The sequence below is a fragment of the Canis aureus genome, chromosome 1 (genome assembly GCF_053574225.1).
Source record: "Canis aureus isolate CA01 chromosome 1, VMU_Caureus_v.1.0, whole genome shotgun sequence".
Classification (NCBI taxonomy): Eukaryota; Metazoa; Chordata; class Mammalia; order Carnivora; family Canidae; genus Canis; species Canis aureus.
This window is the reverse complement of record NC_135611.1, coordinates 56,258,404-56,273,085: the sequence shown is the minus strand read 5'-3', so window position 1 is coordinate 56,273,085 and position 14,682 is coordinate 56,258,404. Positions and strand designations below refer to the sequence as shown.

The window sequence follows — 14,682 nt, the reverse complement described above, 5'->3', positions numbered from 1 at the left end:
GGTGTGCATGGGTGTGTCTTAGCACCTGTTGGTATCCATGTGTGTTTGCGTCCGTGGGTGTGCATGCATGTGCATGCATGTTTACCCGCATGTGTGTATGTGTGTGCATGCGTGTGGTAGCAAATGGAATGAACTGCGAGTCTCAGGTGTCAGAATCACAAAAGGGCCTCTCTGCCCCCCTCCTTTCTTTTTTCCTTCTCTCCTTCCTCCCTCCGTCCTGCCCTGTGTTAACTTCTCCTTTTCTTGCAGAAACACTCATTGCTTCTGTCGTCAGGCACGAGACCAGTTGTCGAAGGGAGGCTAGGATGGTCTTCCACAGTGAGGGAGCCTGGAGGGGCCAGGAGGGGAGTGGTCCCTGGTTGGCTTCTGCATCCAGGGGTATCAGCTCAGACCTCATCCTGGAGGATTTTGTGGGCAGGACAGCACAGAGAGTTGGGTCCTCTAGCCAACCCTGTGAGCGCTCAGGAGTCTCCTCCAGACACAAGGGATGAAGGCTGCCAGGAGCATGAGCTCCCCTGGGTCAGGTGTGGGGGCTGCAGACACAAATCCCTGAGCTGTTGACTGCAGCCTGCAGTTTATTCCACTGAGAAGTGTCAGATCAAGAGCCCCAGGGGCCCACTGCCCTGCACCATTCAGCTGGACACGCCCTGTGACTCCACGCTGCTCTGAAACCTACTGGGAAGTGGGACACGGCATCTTCAGCCCCGTAAACAGGCCTGGTGACGATACACACAGTGAGGTGTGCAGCCGGGATGCACGGGCAGAGGCTGGGCTTTGTCCCCATATTTTGTTCGCCCGTGCATGCAACAGATGGCTCCTTGCCCACTCGGTTTTGTAAGCCTACATGTCTTTGCTTAGTTTGCCAGGAGCAGACCCAGAAATGAGGGTTTGGGGGGAAGCAGTGAACTTGGGAGTTGGTGCCGGGAAACCCTCTCAGGGGTGCGGGGTGCACAGAAGCGGAAGGCAGGAGGGATGTGGTTCTGGGGTCTCCAGGAGCAGGACAGAAGGTGCCCTGCGAGCTACCCCACACAGTGGGAGCGGATGGGGACTTACATACCACCACCCGGCCCCGGTCGTCCTGGGGCCTGTCTCCAGCTGGGCCGCAGACTCCGCTGCTGCAGGACAGCCCCCCGGAAGCATGCAGCAGGGAGGGACCTCCCCAGGAGGAACACCACCGTGTAATAAGCGCTGGCAATAACTTACTTTTCAGATGCACCTAGGATAGGAGATTAAAATACTTGGAAGAACAGAATAATATTTTAATCTATTTTATTTCAAGGGCAAGGACCAAACCTGTTTTTGATTTGTGGTTCCAGCAGAGGTTGAACATGATGGGTGTTTTTTAAAAAGTAGGTTAATCTGATGTGCCAGGTTTTTACTGATCCCTGGACGTGGTTCCAGCATGTTCCATCTATAACATCTTAGATTGATATTGGCCTTCGAGGTTGAGTTGCTCAACTCAGAAGTCACTTCCTGGGCAGGATCCCTGAGGCCACCCTGAGCCGTCCCGCGGGCCCTGGGTGGTCAGGCCTGGTGGCCGCTGCGTGAACACCAGCTCCTCTGAGGCCAGCAGCTGTCAGGGTGCCCAGCGGTCACTTGATGTATGTGCCGCTGAGACACAATGGGGCACACGGAGCCTATTTTAGCACGGTAAGTATACAGCAGCCATCTGAAACTAAAGTAAGGGTTTCCAGACATTTTTTTAGCCTCAGATGCAGATTCCTTTCTTCAAAAGAAATCTCACCCAGAAATGTAAACACATGCAACAGAGCATGGAGGACTGTCCCTCACAGTGGTGCAGGAGGCCGGCCTCCCAGACGCTCTCCCCAGGGACCTCGGGGCTTTGAGGGGTCCTGGGGGTGCGAACATAGGTCCTGCAAGCCTCTGGGGGGGCAGCCGCCCGGCCACACTAACGCCAGGAAGCCACCTCCTCCAGGAACCCTCGGTGCCCATCAGCCCTCTGGTGGCCCCAGCTGCCCGCGGCCCAAGGCCACGGAGAATAGATGAGGGAAGGTGCTTGACCTTCGCCTGCACACCTCCTGCCCCTGCAGCTCTGGGAGGGCAGGGAGGTGTCCTTCCCCTTCTCCCATCAACAGCTGGCAGCAGGACCCCTGTCACGCCGTGGGCACTTGCCAGTGGCTTGTGAATTAATGAAGACAAGCTCGGGGACCGGGTCACTGTTACGTAACACACATGTAAACCCACATTTAAATTCACAATGTGGTATCCAGGAACCTCCCCAGGATGCGCTGGTGGTGGAGCCGGGAGGGCATGGGGGGACAGGGGTTATCAGGGGAGCGACACAGCCGAGGCCTCAGCACAGCTCACACCGGCCTGACTCCAGATGTGAGCAGCGTTACAGTCAGCGGGAGGCCAGGATATGCCTGCAGGTGTGTCGTTTGCAAAGTATATAGGACAAGTCGCAACTAGACCAGGAAATGCACGAGGCTGAGCTGCTCTGCGAGGCCTGCAACACCAGGCAGAGGGGGCTCCGTTAGGAGCAACGATCCTCCGCAGGGCCGAGGCCTGCACAGGGTCTGTCTCTGCACCCCCTTTTCTCTTGGTTTGGCTTCATTACATGTTTGGATCCAAGGAACTGCTTTTGGATTCTGGGAATCAAAGAAATGCAGGAAGCTCACCTGGTTTTAAATCAAACCCGTCTTTTCTCCTGGCCTCACCCTCCCTAAACAGAGAGGGAGACCATGGCTCCCAATCGGGCCATAAATCAGCCCAGGTGCGCTCCCAGGCCCGTCAGCCTTCCCAGCAGTGCTGCCAAGCTGGGGCGGAGGCTCCCTAACGGGCTTGTGCATGGCGGGCCAGCCTCGGAGGATGCCGGAGCGAGGGGCAGGGATCTGCCAGCCAAGTGGGACCAAGTGTTGGCAGGCAGCCCCACGAGCCCCAGCCAGGTTTGGGGTCTTTGAGAACCTGAAACTAAGAATTGCCCTGGTTTCGAGAGGGCCGCCTCCGTGGGACACGTGTGCCTGGCCCCCACCCCTGCACACGTGTGCGAACCCGGCATCGCCCGCAGAACCATGGCCTTCTGCTCGTGAGTGTGTGAGTTCCCAGTTCCGGGCCTGGGGCCCTCTGCCCCAGGGTTTCCAGCGGGGTGGGAGAACTGGCACGAGGGCGGTGCCCGACGCGCCGCACACCTGGCCTGGCACACCTGGCCCGGCACACCCACCTCCTGCCTCGGCCGGGCCTCGGAGGGTGGGGGGGCCCTCCACCCACTTCTCGGGTCCAGGCTGCAGTCAGAGCTGTTTCCTGCTTGCTGGGAGGGAGGGTTGAAATGATTTTCCCATAAGAAGGATTCTTATCTCTCCGAACCTGAATCAAGAGACTTTGTCTGGCTTTCCCTGGGGCTGTGCCAGGGCTACAAACAATCGGGCCTCCGCAGTGACCGGAGGAGATGCAAACTGGGTCTGGTGGGTTTGCTGGCGAGAACCGCCGGGGTGCTGTCCCCTAGCCCTGCCTGCAGAGCGAGGGGTGGCCACGGGCCCCGGATTTCCCCACAGATCTGCTGTGCGTCCGAGGGCAAATTCGGTGTGAGCCCCAAAATGTTCCCCAAGCTGGCCATCCCTTGGAGGCCACCATTCTGAGGCCAGTCCACCTACGGCACTGGGTACAGGGGTCACCTACAGCACTGGGTACGGGGTCACCTATGGCACTGGGTACGGGGTCACTCCCAGGTCCACGTGGGGTCCTGGGCAGCCACGAGCTTGGTCCTCCTCCTCTCGTCGTTAGGTGCGCCTGCGATCTCCATGAGGTTGCAGAAGGATTGTTCGGGGCCTCTCTGAAGAGGGAAAATCGGAAAACAAAACAGCCACTTTTATTATGGGTATGTTTATTTCCGATTTAGAATTATAAACTTGTCTCGCCGCTTCAGGGCGGAGGCCGCAAGGAGGGGGCAGCCCAGGCCCGAGCCCGGCCGCCCCCGCGCACTGGGGCACCCGCGCCGATGCAGACCGTCCGTGGCTCCTCTGCGGCCTCTGCTCCTCGAGCATTTCGCATGTTTTTCACATAACTTCGGTTTGATTAAAACCCCAGATGTATTTGGCCAACCGCATTTCCCTCTAATTTTTTAGCATATATTTATTTTAAGGGAAATATAAGCCATGCATTTCTGATTCACTCATTGTTCATCCACGCTGGCTGGCGGCGGGTGGGGGTTCCTGCGGGTGCCCGGGGCTGGCCCCGCGTCCTTAAAGCGACGCAGCCACCCCACCGGAGCCCTGGGGGACCCTCGGGAGGCCGTCCTGCCCGGCGACGCTCTGACCACGCAGAGAGAATGTAGTACATGCCCGGCGAACATGTCTCCCAAATCTGAGCGGGACAGAATTGTTGTTGTTGTAACTCAGAACCCGTGATTTTCAAGTGGTTTAGACTTGGAAAAGCATGTTTTCTCCACCCTGACAGACAGAAAGCTCAGGTCTGACAGAAGCATGTGGGGAGTGTGCCCCATGTCCCACACCCCGCGTCCCACGCCCCGTATCTCACGCCCTGCGCCCCCGCCACCTCCTCGTAGAGGCGTCTTCTCAGGTAACACCCACTCAGGAGGAAGAAGAAGGTGAACTTTTATTGAAAATGCTCAAGTTCGTGGAGCTGACACCCGCTGCAGGGTGAGGGTTGGGGTTTTGTGGTGTGGGAGTGAAGGGAACATCGCAGGCGAGAGAGAGATGTGTCCTCTCCCTCGAGCCCGGGACCGTGGCCACCACAGGGTGTGCTGCGAGGGTCCCCAGTGTTGGGTCCTCCATCATTGCTTGTCCTTTGAGGTTGCCTCTTCTTCAAGGTGAGGTTCAGGACCAGGAAATCCCCAGATGGTGAAGGGGCCGAGTCAGTGTCCAGGCCCTCCAAGGGGCCCTGGGCCAAGAGCTCCTGACAAGAGGACCACGGTGGTCCTGAGAGTGGCCATCCCATCCCCTAAGAGGGGTCGCCACTTGCACACTCACAGCAGTCTCATCCTGTGGCCTGGCCTTCCCACAGCCTTCTTCCTGGACCACTGGACTTGCTGACTGGACTTGAGGGGCATTGCCCACCAGTTCCCCAGGGGAACCACCCTTGCCATTATTAGAATGTGTGCATGTTGCCAGGAACGATTGCCATTGTTTCAGTTGGTCACAGGTTTGGTATTTGTACCATTCTGTGCTGTTATGTGAAAGTCACCTAGATGTCCCACTGATGCCAACATTTCAGCATCCAAACTCCACCTGCTGGGTTACTTCTTGTCCTTAGAGGCAAATATTTGGTTCACTCCCAGAGAAACTCACCAGGTGCCTTTCCTGGAGAGCTTGGCTCAGGTGCTAAGGGCTGAGACCCTCTGTCCTCCAACACACTGACCTCCTCAAGGGATGGTCGCCCTACCTGACTGCCTGGTGACGGCTATCATCATAAGTTGATGGCAGGGGGGCAGGAGGGACGGATACTGAGCAATGCACTGTTTAAGGGTAGGCTACTCTGGTCTTTTCAGAGGGTCCAGGTCCACTCAGATGGATATTGGTCCCAGACAGCACGCCACAAGCTGGGAAAGAGGGAGGTCTGGGCTGGGGCAGACCTGGCCTTGAACTTGGCCACAGGGCTCACTGGTTTGTGGTATCAAACAAGTGACTTATGCACTACAAAGAGTCTCTCTTCATTTGTAAAACAGGGTCAGTAACACCTACTCACAGCTCTAAATTATTAAATTCAGCAGGATAATGAATGTAGGGTACACAACACGGTTCCTGGTATCCAGTGGGTGCCCACTCTATGTGGATTGTGGCCTCTCTCCTAAGACCTCCCTCCCACCAGTGCTCAGTGCCCTGTTTCTGCATGCCTGGGCCTGATAGAGTCCCCACAGGGCACATCCGAGGAAGGGTCAGGCTAGTCTGGACCTGCCGCACCTCCAGAGGGGCCTCCCATAGCTGCCAGCAAGCAGCACATGACATAGGGGCTGTGATGGTCTATGTGATAGAGGCGTTCCCACACAGGTGAGTTCATGGATCTCAGGTGAACTTCCTTCTAGAAAGTTGTCCCCCATTTTACCATTGTACATCCACTTGACAGGGTGGCAGACTTTGACCTTTACACATGGCTTTGAGGGTAAAGTAATCCCGAGCCCAGTCTGCAGATTCATTCTTGGAGGCAGAGAAGTATGGGACCCAAACTACAGGTGGTGAGCCACGCAAGCCCATCTCCTACCCGCCATGTCCCCGTTAGCCAAGAACTTAGGACACAAAGCCACACCATTCTATCAGAATGCCAGATTTCTCTCCCTTCATATTCAGTGCGTTAACGAATTTTGTTCCAAGCGTTAGCAGCATCCATATGTGTGTATGCACATATGTGCCCATGTGCACACACACACGGAGAATGCCAGCTAAGCATCAAGTAAACTTTACTTAGCCTCAAATCAAAGCACCCACTCGCTCACTCTTGCATTCATTCCTTCCCTGTCTGTTCTAGAACCAACCACCCAATGTTTACTGTGGCCAAGAACTCCTCTGGGTCCAGGGGTTATGAGACACCTAAGACATATTTCTCCTTCAAGGAGCTTACGGGGGGCCATGGTGCACAAGAATACGTGCCCTGGAAAGTGCTGCCTGACCAGTGGAAGGTGAGGAACAAGTGAAGTGTTCTAAAATCTTACAAGAGGAAGTGGACACATCTGGGGGAGCAGTGCTGGACTAGGACAGGAGGAAAACCCCATGGAGGAGATTGCAGTGGGACTGTCTCCTCTCACTTACCCATTTATTCAATCTACCTTCACCACATGCTTCCTGGGAGCCAGACACCGGCCCTGGGGCTGCAAAGGAGAAAAGCCAGTGTACTCATCATGGAACACACTATCCATGGAGGGACGTGATGAGTGATACTGGCGGGGCTCACAATGCATGCAGAAGGAGGTGAGACTTTCCCCGAGACTGAAGCACAGTCAGATATCATTGCCATGAAGGGGAAGGCGTGGTGCTCAGGGCACCACCTGGGAACCACCCCGAGTACCAGAGTGCTGGTCGACCATTGACAGCCCCATGTTGTGCTGAAAAAAACCTTCCTACGGGTGGCAAGGGAACTATTGAGAGGCTTTAAGAGCAGGGGCTACCCTAAGGATGGACAGAACTGGTCACACTTCTGGGAGGAGAGAAGAACATCATCAAAAATAATCGGGCAGCAAAGTTCCCATGGAGAGCTCAAAGGCCCGCTATGGCCAGGCCCTCACACAGGCCCCTGGCTTGGAGTCAGGTCTCCATACATCTACAGTAATACTTGGAGCTGTTACCTAAAAAGTGTTGGAAATTAGTAACATCACAGAGCAAGTGATACAGCCCATAATGTTGGGACCCAAATGGGCAGAGAAGTTTGGGAGCCCCATGTACTCATCTATTTCACAGTGGGACCTCCACTCAGCCTTGCATCAGATGTCATTTTTGGTACAGCTCCAAATTTAAAATAACAACACAAAGTTAAAGACCCATCACCGTCCTGTGGAGGCATGACATATTTATGTGTGTGAAGGTCACATAAATACCCTTGGTAGTCATCAGGCTGCGTGCCAGGAGGAAACAGTTGGGGGCACTTACTAGCAATATTATTCATGAGCTCACTTCCTGCTCAGTAGCCTGCCTGTTTCTAGAAGGATGTCTGGTGCCCATGTGACCACAGCAAGTGATTTGTGGCTGCTTTATTTGATTCTTTAATTTCCTTCCGATGAATATCACTCACTATCATGCTAAGTACCCCCAGTCTAAACCTTGAAGGTGAGTAATTTTCTAATAAGAATCCTCAATCTGGCTTAATCCACTTAGCATGATACCCTCTAGTTCGACCCATGTTGTCACAGATGGTAGGATCTCAATCTTTTTTATGGTTAAATAATATCCCTCTGTGTGTGTGTGTGTGTGTGTGTGTGTGTGTGTACGCACAAGCACGCGTGCACACTATAGCTCCCTTATTCATTTGTCTGTCAGTGGACACTTGGGCTGCTTCCATATCTTGGCTGTTGTGAATAATGCTGCAGTAAAATAAATGAATGGACTAAACAGAAAGCAGAAACAGACCCATAAATCCAAAGAACAAACAGATGGTTGCGGGCAGGGAAGGGGGGCAGTGGGACATACTGGCTTCCAGTTATGGTGTGGATAGGTCACAAGGATGAAAGGCACAGTCCGGGGAATATAGCATCCTGTGGTGACAGATGGGAGCTACACTTGTGGTGAGCACAGCATAACTAGCCCAGGCTTTTCACATCACCACTGTACACCTGCAACTAATGTAATACTACATGTCAACTACACTCAAATAAAAATACAAATTAAAATTTTTTAAATTAAAATTAAATACAGATGCTCAAACTTGGCTGGAGGCACCAGCAGGAAGAAGGCCAGTCTTTGGCAAGCCTCAGCAGCCCACTTGGTGACAATGGCTGTGAAGGCTGTGCTGGAATCTCCATGTATGTGGGTGTCAACAAGACGTTTTCAGCTGTGCATCCCCTCAACATGAACACTGAGGCAGTAACTCACCCCGGGGGGGCAGAGAGAATCCTGACCACCCAAGGTGTCCACACCCTGATCCCTGAAACCTGTGAATATGCTACCCTGTGTGGCAGAAGGGACTTTGTAGCCATGAGAGGGTTAAGGACCCTGAGCTGGGGACCTTATCCTGGGCTGCCCTGCAGGCCCTCACTGTGACATCGGGGTCCTTACAAGACGGAGGCAGAGGGAGAGTTGGTCACCCAGTGCAGGATGAAGGGATGCGCTTTGAAGAGGGAGAAAGGGCCAAGCACTTCCAAAGGCAGGAAGGGCACAGACAATCTCCTGTAGCCTCCAGAAGGACCCACCCACATGCCCTCCCTATAACCCAGGACCCGGGTCTCAGACCACTGACCTCCAGGACTGTAAGGAAACATTTGTGCTATTCAAGCCCTCAAGTTTGTGCTAATCTGTTCCAGCAGAGGCCAGAGAGTCATACGCCCTATGTAATAGGAAGTCCACAGGCAGGAGGGGCCCAGGTTGCTGAAGACTGTGCCTGCCTTGATTTACCTGGATTTGCCCCATTTCCGTGTCTGTCAGGTCAGCATGACACTGCACCAAATTAGACAAAATTCAAGGGACAGAGGGAAAATCTCCCCGTATATGTTTTCTAAGAGCAAAAAATCTTTCTCAGACCCTCTCCAGCAAACTTTCTTCATATGTCATTGCCTGACACGGGTCACTGGCATGTTCAGAAAGGTCTCTGAAAGGAGACTTGGCTTGCCATGGTCGGCTTGGACAGGGCTCCCAGCCGGGGTCAGTTCTGCCCCCAGGGGCAGTGCAGGGGCTGGGCATCTGGGAGGGATGGTTCTGGCACTAGAGGGTGGACAGGTTAGGGGTGCTGCTGAACAAGCTACAGCCCACAGCCCACCCCCCACGAGGAGGACTTCCCGCACACATGCTCACATTGCCTGGGGCGAGTCTGGAGCTGGGGCAGCTTCCTCTGAGAGACCCACTTGTACTCCAGGGCTGTCTGAGCAAATCCCACATCCTGGAGGATGGAGACAATGGCCGGAAGACCTGTCACAGAACACGGGTCCTCCCCTGGGTGGTTGGCTCTGGTTCTGGTGCTGGTCTGCCAGGCAGAGGGAAAGCAACCGGGAAGCAAATTTATCTAAGAGGACACACATGACAAGTTCTCACGGCCCTGGTTGGGGGGGGCACCAGCAGGTGCCCTTGTCTTTGCCCTTGGGTCCACAGATGGCTAAGGGTCACCAATGGAGCAAAACGACCCCGCAGAGGTGGCTCAACTCCCGAAGTCCTGATGGGATTTGGCAACCCTGGCCAGGTGAACATGAGTAGGTGTTACTTCCAGGACAAGAGAAAGTCTGAAAGATGTGCTCATCAGACTGGACAGCTGGGCAGGGAAGGCTCACTCCTCCATCCACAGAATGCAAGCCCATAGCCTGGCCTGCAGGGCGTGGGCCCCACATGCTTCAGGGACCCTGTCCTCCAATGTGACATTTTGGAGCTGCCAGGCTGGGAGAGGCACTCTTGGGGGTGAAAGTCATGCAGACACAGGTTCTGCTGCATAAGCAGAGCATGTGGACGAGGCTTTGCTGAGCTCGGCCCAACGTGACATGGAAATGAGAAATGTCAGAAAGAGCGTCTCGCCACAAGCAGCCCGGGGCAGGCACCAAAGTGTCTCAGTAGTGGGATTCCAGGGCATACGAAGGCCTTGCAAAGGGGACAAATGTCATATTTAAGGACTTCCTGATTTTTAACTCTTAAATTTGCAGCTGAAGTTTGGCAGGATGAACAGCAAATACTGAGAACAAGCAGTAGAGTGATCCCCCGTGTTCCGAGGGACCTTGACTTGTCTGCCTCCATCCGTGGTGGAACATGGGGCTTCCCGGCCACCCAGGAGCCAGGAGCCATGGAGGAAAAGCTCCCCGCATGACAGTAGCAGGGTGTTGCTGTGTCTTCTGGAAACGGCGCCAGGGACTGTCCACTGTCCTCACTCCCAAGGGAAAGATGGGGTGGGGGGGGGCGCTCTTCATTCCTAATTCAATCACATGTGCATGCTGTTTTACGCCAGCCCTTTGAGAGTTTTCTTGGGGGATTAAATGGGTACTTGACTAAATTCAACAGATTACTTAGCATCTTGTGGTATGAAAACATAAAACCAACAACAACAAAAAACCCTAAGAGATGCCTTGATTTTACAAAAATGCATTTAACGATGTGCACATGTGCCAGGGCCACCTTGGTGGCACCAGCCTTTCATTTTTAAATTGTAACTACAGAGAGATTATAAACATCAGATTTTATGAGGCCCTAGGAAAAAAAATACATTAGCTTAGATATCCTAAATCATCAGTGTACAGACACCGTTACCTGATAAATGTAAGATGCTTACAAATAGACATATGGAGAAGAGAATTTTTAAAAGACGGGAAACCCACTTGTTTCAGCCTCTTTGATCACACTGACCTGCTTAGGGAGCCAAATGGGCCAAGAGTCGGGACGTGATGTCAAACCTTCCATTCCACGTGGCTCCCAAATTCAGGGCCACAGGTGTTCACACTGGATCACTGTGCTGAGTGAGGCCACATGGCAGAGAGAACCAGTCACACTTGAGGGCTGGGTGAGGCAGGTGAGTGCACCCCCGGGCCCCGTCTGGGTCACGCCACCCAGAGACAGCTCCTCCTTGACAATTTTAAAAGTCAGCACACGATGACACGTGGTTAGCCTGGCTTTTAAAACACAAAACTGGATTCACCTTCGAATCTTATCACTAACTACCCAGAGGACATTTCCCAGTAAGAATCCTCATTCTTACCCTGAGGATGGAGGCAAACCGTCCGTCTGGAGGATCCACCCTGGCTCCTCTATCACCTCTCCACATTCAAGCTCTTGCATGGACGTGAAGTAACAGCCATGGTGGCCATGCTACCATCAACCTTCCCGCCCTGATGGATGCTCCCCGGACATGGCTCAGTGTGGAATGTAGAGGCTGTAGACTCCTGTCACCCAGACCCCTGTGCCTCTGGCCTCACACTGCAGGATCCATGACCCAGGGGAGGGAGCAGGAGCCGGGGGTAGGCAGAAGGGGCTCCTGGGGGTTCTTTGCTTCAGGAGATGGAGAAGGTTCCTGAGAGGGGCGTCAGGGGCTGCGACAGCTGGCAGGCATAACCCTTATCACCCCCAGCACCTGCGAGGTGTTTAGGGAAGCTCTCTCTCTAATCCACAGAATTCTGTGAAGGACCCGCTATTATGCTCAGTTTGCAGATAAGGAAATAGAACCTTCCAGAGATCAGGTGACTGTCCAAGTTCTGAAACTACAAAGCAACAGCACCGAAATTCCAATCCACCTGGTTTGACCCCACACCTGAGCCCCCTCACCTAGCCCAGCGACCTGTGTGGGACGGTGGCTCGGACCCATAGCCTGGGCCAGGGGAGGGTCTGAGGCCCTGTCCATTCTCCCAAGGAAGCTGGTGGTTTTGCTTGGCTGGCGAAGGGCCAGTCCGGGGTTCCTGCCAGCCCCGTGCTTCTGTGAATGAGCAACAGGCTTTCCGAGGATGCAAGAGCCCTTCACCCAATGGCTCACAGGGTCCTGGCACCAGAGTGTCTTGTGCAAGCATTATTCTTTGAAACCCCAATAACAAACCAGACAGGAGCAGACAGATCTTGTTGGGGCGAGCTGGCCTGGTGGGGGCATGGCCAGACCTCTCCCAAGGGCCCTACCCTGAGACACTTAGGGAAATGCAGGAGTTCAGAGGGACACAGCTTGAAAATCTCCACCCTGGCACCCTGGAGCTCCGAGCAGCAGTTCCGGCCTCTCAGCAGCCGCCTGCAGGGTGTGCATTTGGTGGGCCGTACAGAGGACAGAGGAGGGGGCACACCCAGATTTCTGTTCTCACACCTGACCTGAGGAGAGATGTGCCCTAAGTCCCCTGAGCAAGAGTGAGGGAGGAGGTTCTCCATCATGGAGGAGCCGGGGACATGGGTTAGCTCCAGCAGACGGCAGACTCCAGAGGGATCCCCTTTCACAAAATCCCTCTGCACTGCAGCCTCTGAAAGGAGAAGGAGAAGTGCACGCCCTGTGGGCATTGCGGGGTCTGGAGCCCCCCTTTGTGGCTCTGTCCCCTGGCTCTGCCTGCCACACCCTGGTCATCACATGTCTGCCCAGCTGTGCTGGACCTGAGCCCCATTCCAGAGGCCACAGGAAGTGGGATGCAGGGCAGCTCAAGCAGCTGGAAGGACCAGGCAGTCGGTGGGAAGGAGTCGGGTTTCTCTCGAATTCCACTGATCTGGAGCGCACCCTGCTCTCAAGGCTCTCAAGGCCTGTGTTTGGTTCCGGTCCCGCTTCGGGCATGGGTTCAAGCCACGCGTTGCTTTATCCCTTCCGCTCAGGCTGAGCAGCTTCTGGGGAAGAGGCCATGGAGGTTCATCTGGAAACAGAGGGCGGTGTGTCCTGGGGCTGGAGCCCCTGGAGGGAGCCGTCCACAGGATGAGCCAAGACCCATCACCCTCCGTGTCATGCTCCCACACAGCCATATCTGGCGCCCCCCAATCCACAATGGGGGAATACAGGCCCAGAGCAGGTGGACCTTCCCGGCTCTACCCCTGGGCTTCCACCATGGCCAGTGTTGGTGTCCCATGACTCAGGCATGAGTGGCTCAGTCCTTCCCCACTGGGGACCCCCGCCCCCCACATTACCACCTGGAAAAGCCACAGAAGGAGTTCTGGACTTGAACAAATATGTGAGAAAGAACCACTGAAACCACTTCTCACCTAAAAACATTCTCCCAATTCACTGTCAAAGATGGTTGAGAAGCATCAAATTTCTGTTACCTTCATGCTTAGCATGTGTTACATTCACTCAGAGTATATTACCAAAGGAAGGAGAGGTGCTTGGTTGGCCAACCAGTCCCCTGTCCTCCTCGCCAACAGGAAGAGCCCAGAGTGGGGACAGACTCTGAGTCTCGAGGGCAAAGGAAGAGCCAACAAGTGGGGACAGACTTTGAGTCTCGAGGGCAGAGGAAGAGCCAACGAGAGCCGCCAAGGACAGAGGGACCTCAGAGCGTCCCCCGCACATGGCGCAGGCGCAGGTCTCCGTGGAGAAGCGGGCAGGATCACACGAGCTGCGTCCACCCCCTTCTCCAGAGCTCTCGGGCTGAGCCACGATGGCTGAATGAAGCCACAACCCCAGTCATTTCCCTTGAAGGGCACCTTCATCCACGTTCCTAAATTAAAAAGGGAAAAAAAAGTTCTCTTCTTTTGATGCTGTCAGTTTTCCGATGAAAGGGGGAGCTCCGGATACTGGTCTTTCTGGGTGAATAGAACGTCGCGTTGCTGGAAAGATGAGTGCTCCGCGTGGAACAAGTCAGCACAGGTGCCGGGTAACCGGGAGCAGGTGGGGCCGGGCTCTCCCTCCAGCTCCGCGCCCACCTGGGCCACAGCCCCGCCTGCTCCTGCTGGGGAGGAAGCGCCTGGCGCTCGACAGGTATTAAATCTTATCAATAACCGCCTGCGCGCCGGCTTACCCCGCTGCGGGCACCTGTAAAGCAATAAAAGGCTGTGGGAAGCGCCGCCTCCGCTGCACAGCCCCAGACCCTTGCTCAAGATCAACGGCGTCTGCTCGGGAGGAGCAAACATTCACATCAAAGTAGCTGCATCCTCCAGGAAACCGCACACTGGCCATAAAAGTGAGCGCGAGGGGTGAATGGGGCTTTGTTACCTGTCAGGTGCCGTGTGTCTGCCGCCCGTGGACTTTCAGCCGCTCTGAGAGAGGGGCTCGAGCTGTCACCCGCCTGGGGGGAGGGTTCCAGAACTGCCTGCCACTGAGGGACGGACGCAAGCCCCCAGACCCACACATCGGGCCCCAGGACAGCCGGGCCCCGCCTCCAACCACCTCCGTGTCCCACAGGCCACAGCCCGGGGGCCTGTCCACACTGTGGTGTGCCACGGCCAGGATAGTCCACACTGTAGTGAGTGTGCCACGGCCAGGACAATCCACACTGTAGTGAGTGTGCCACGGGCCAGGATAGTCCACACTGTACTGAGTGTGCGACAGGCCAGGACAATCCACACTATAGTGAGTGTGCCATGGGCCAGGATAGTCCAGTGTAGTGAGTGTGCCACAGGTCAGGACAGGCCACAGTGTAGTGAGTGTGCCACGAGTCAAGACAGGCCACACTACAGTGAGTGTGTCATGGACCAGGATAGTCCATACTAT

General features: G+C 54.9%; 1 long non-coding RNA gene across 1 annotated transcript in view; it reads right to left on the bottom strand.

The window, feature by feature from the left end:
- Nucleotides 1-1,252: 1,252 nt before the first annotated feature.
- Nucleotides 1,253-14,682, bottom strand: part of LOC144315492 (uncharacterized) — a 55,610-nt gene continuing 42,180 nt past the window's right edge. Inside the window, exon 4 of the long non-coding RNA XR_013381192.1 lies at nucleotides 1,253-3,790. This is a non-coding gene — a long non-coding RNA (uncharacterized LOC144315492). The remainder of the gene's footprint in view (nucleotides 3,791-14,682) is intronic.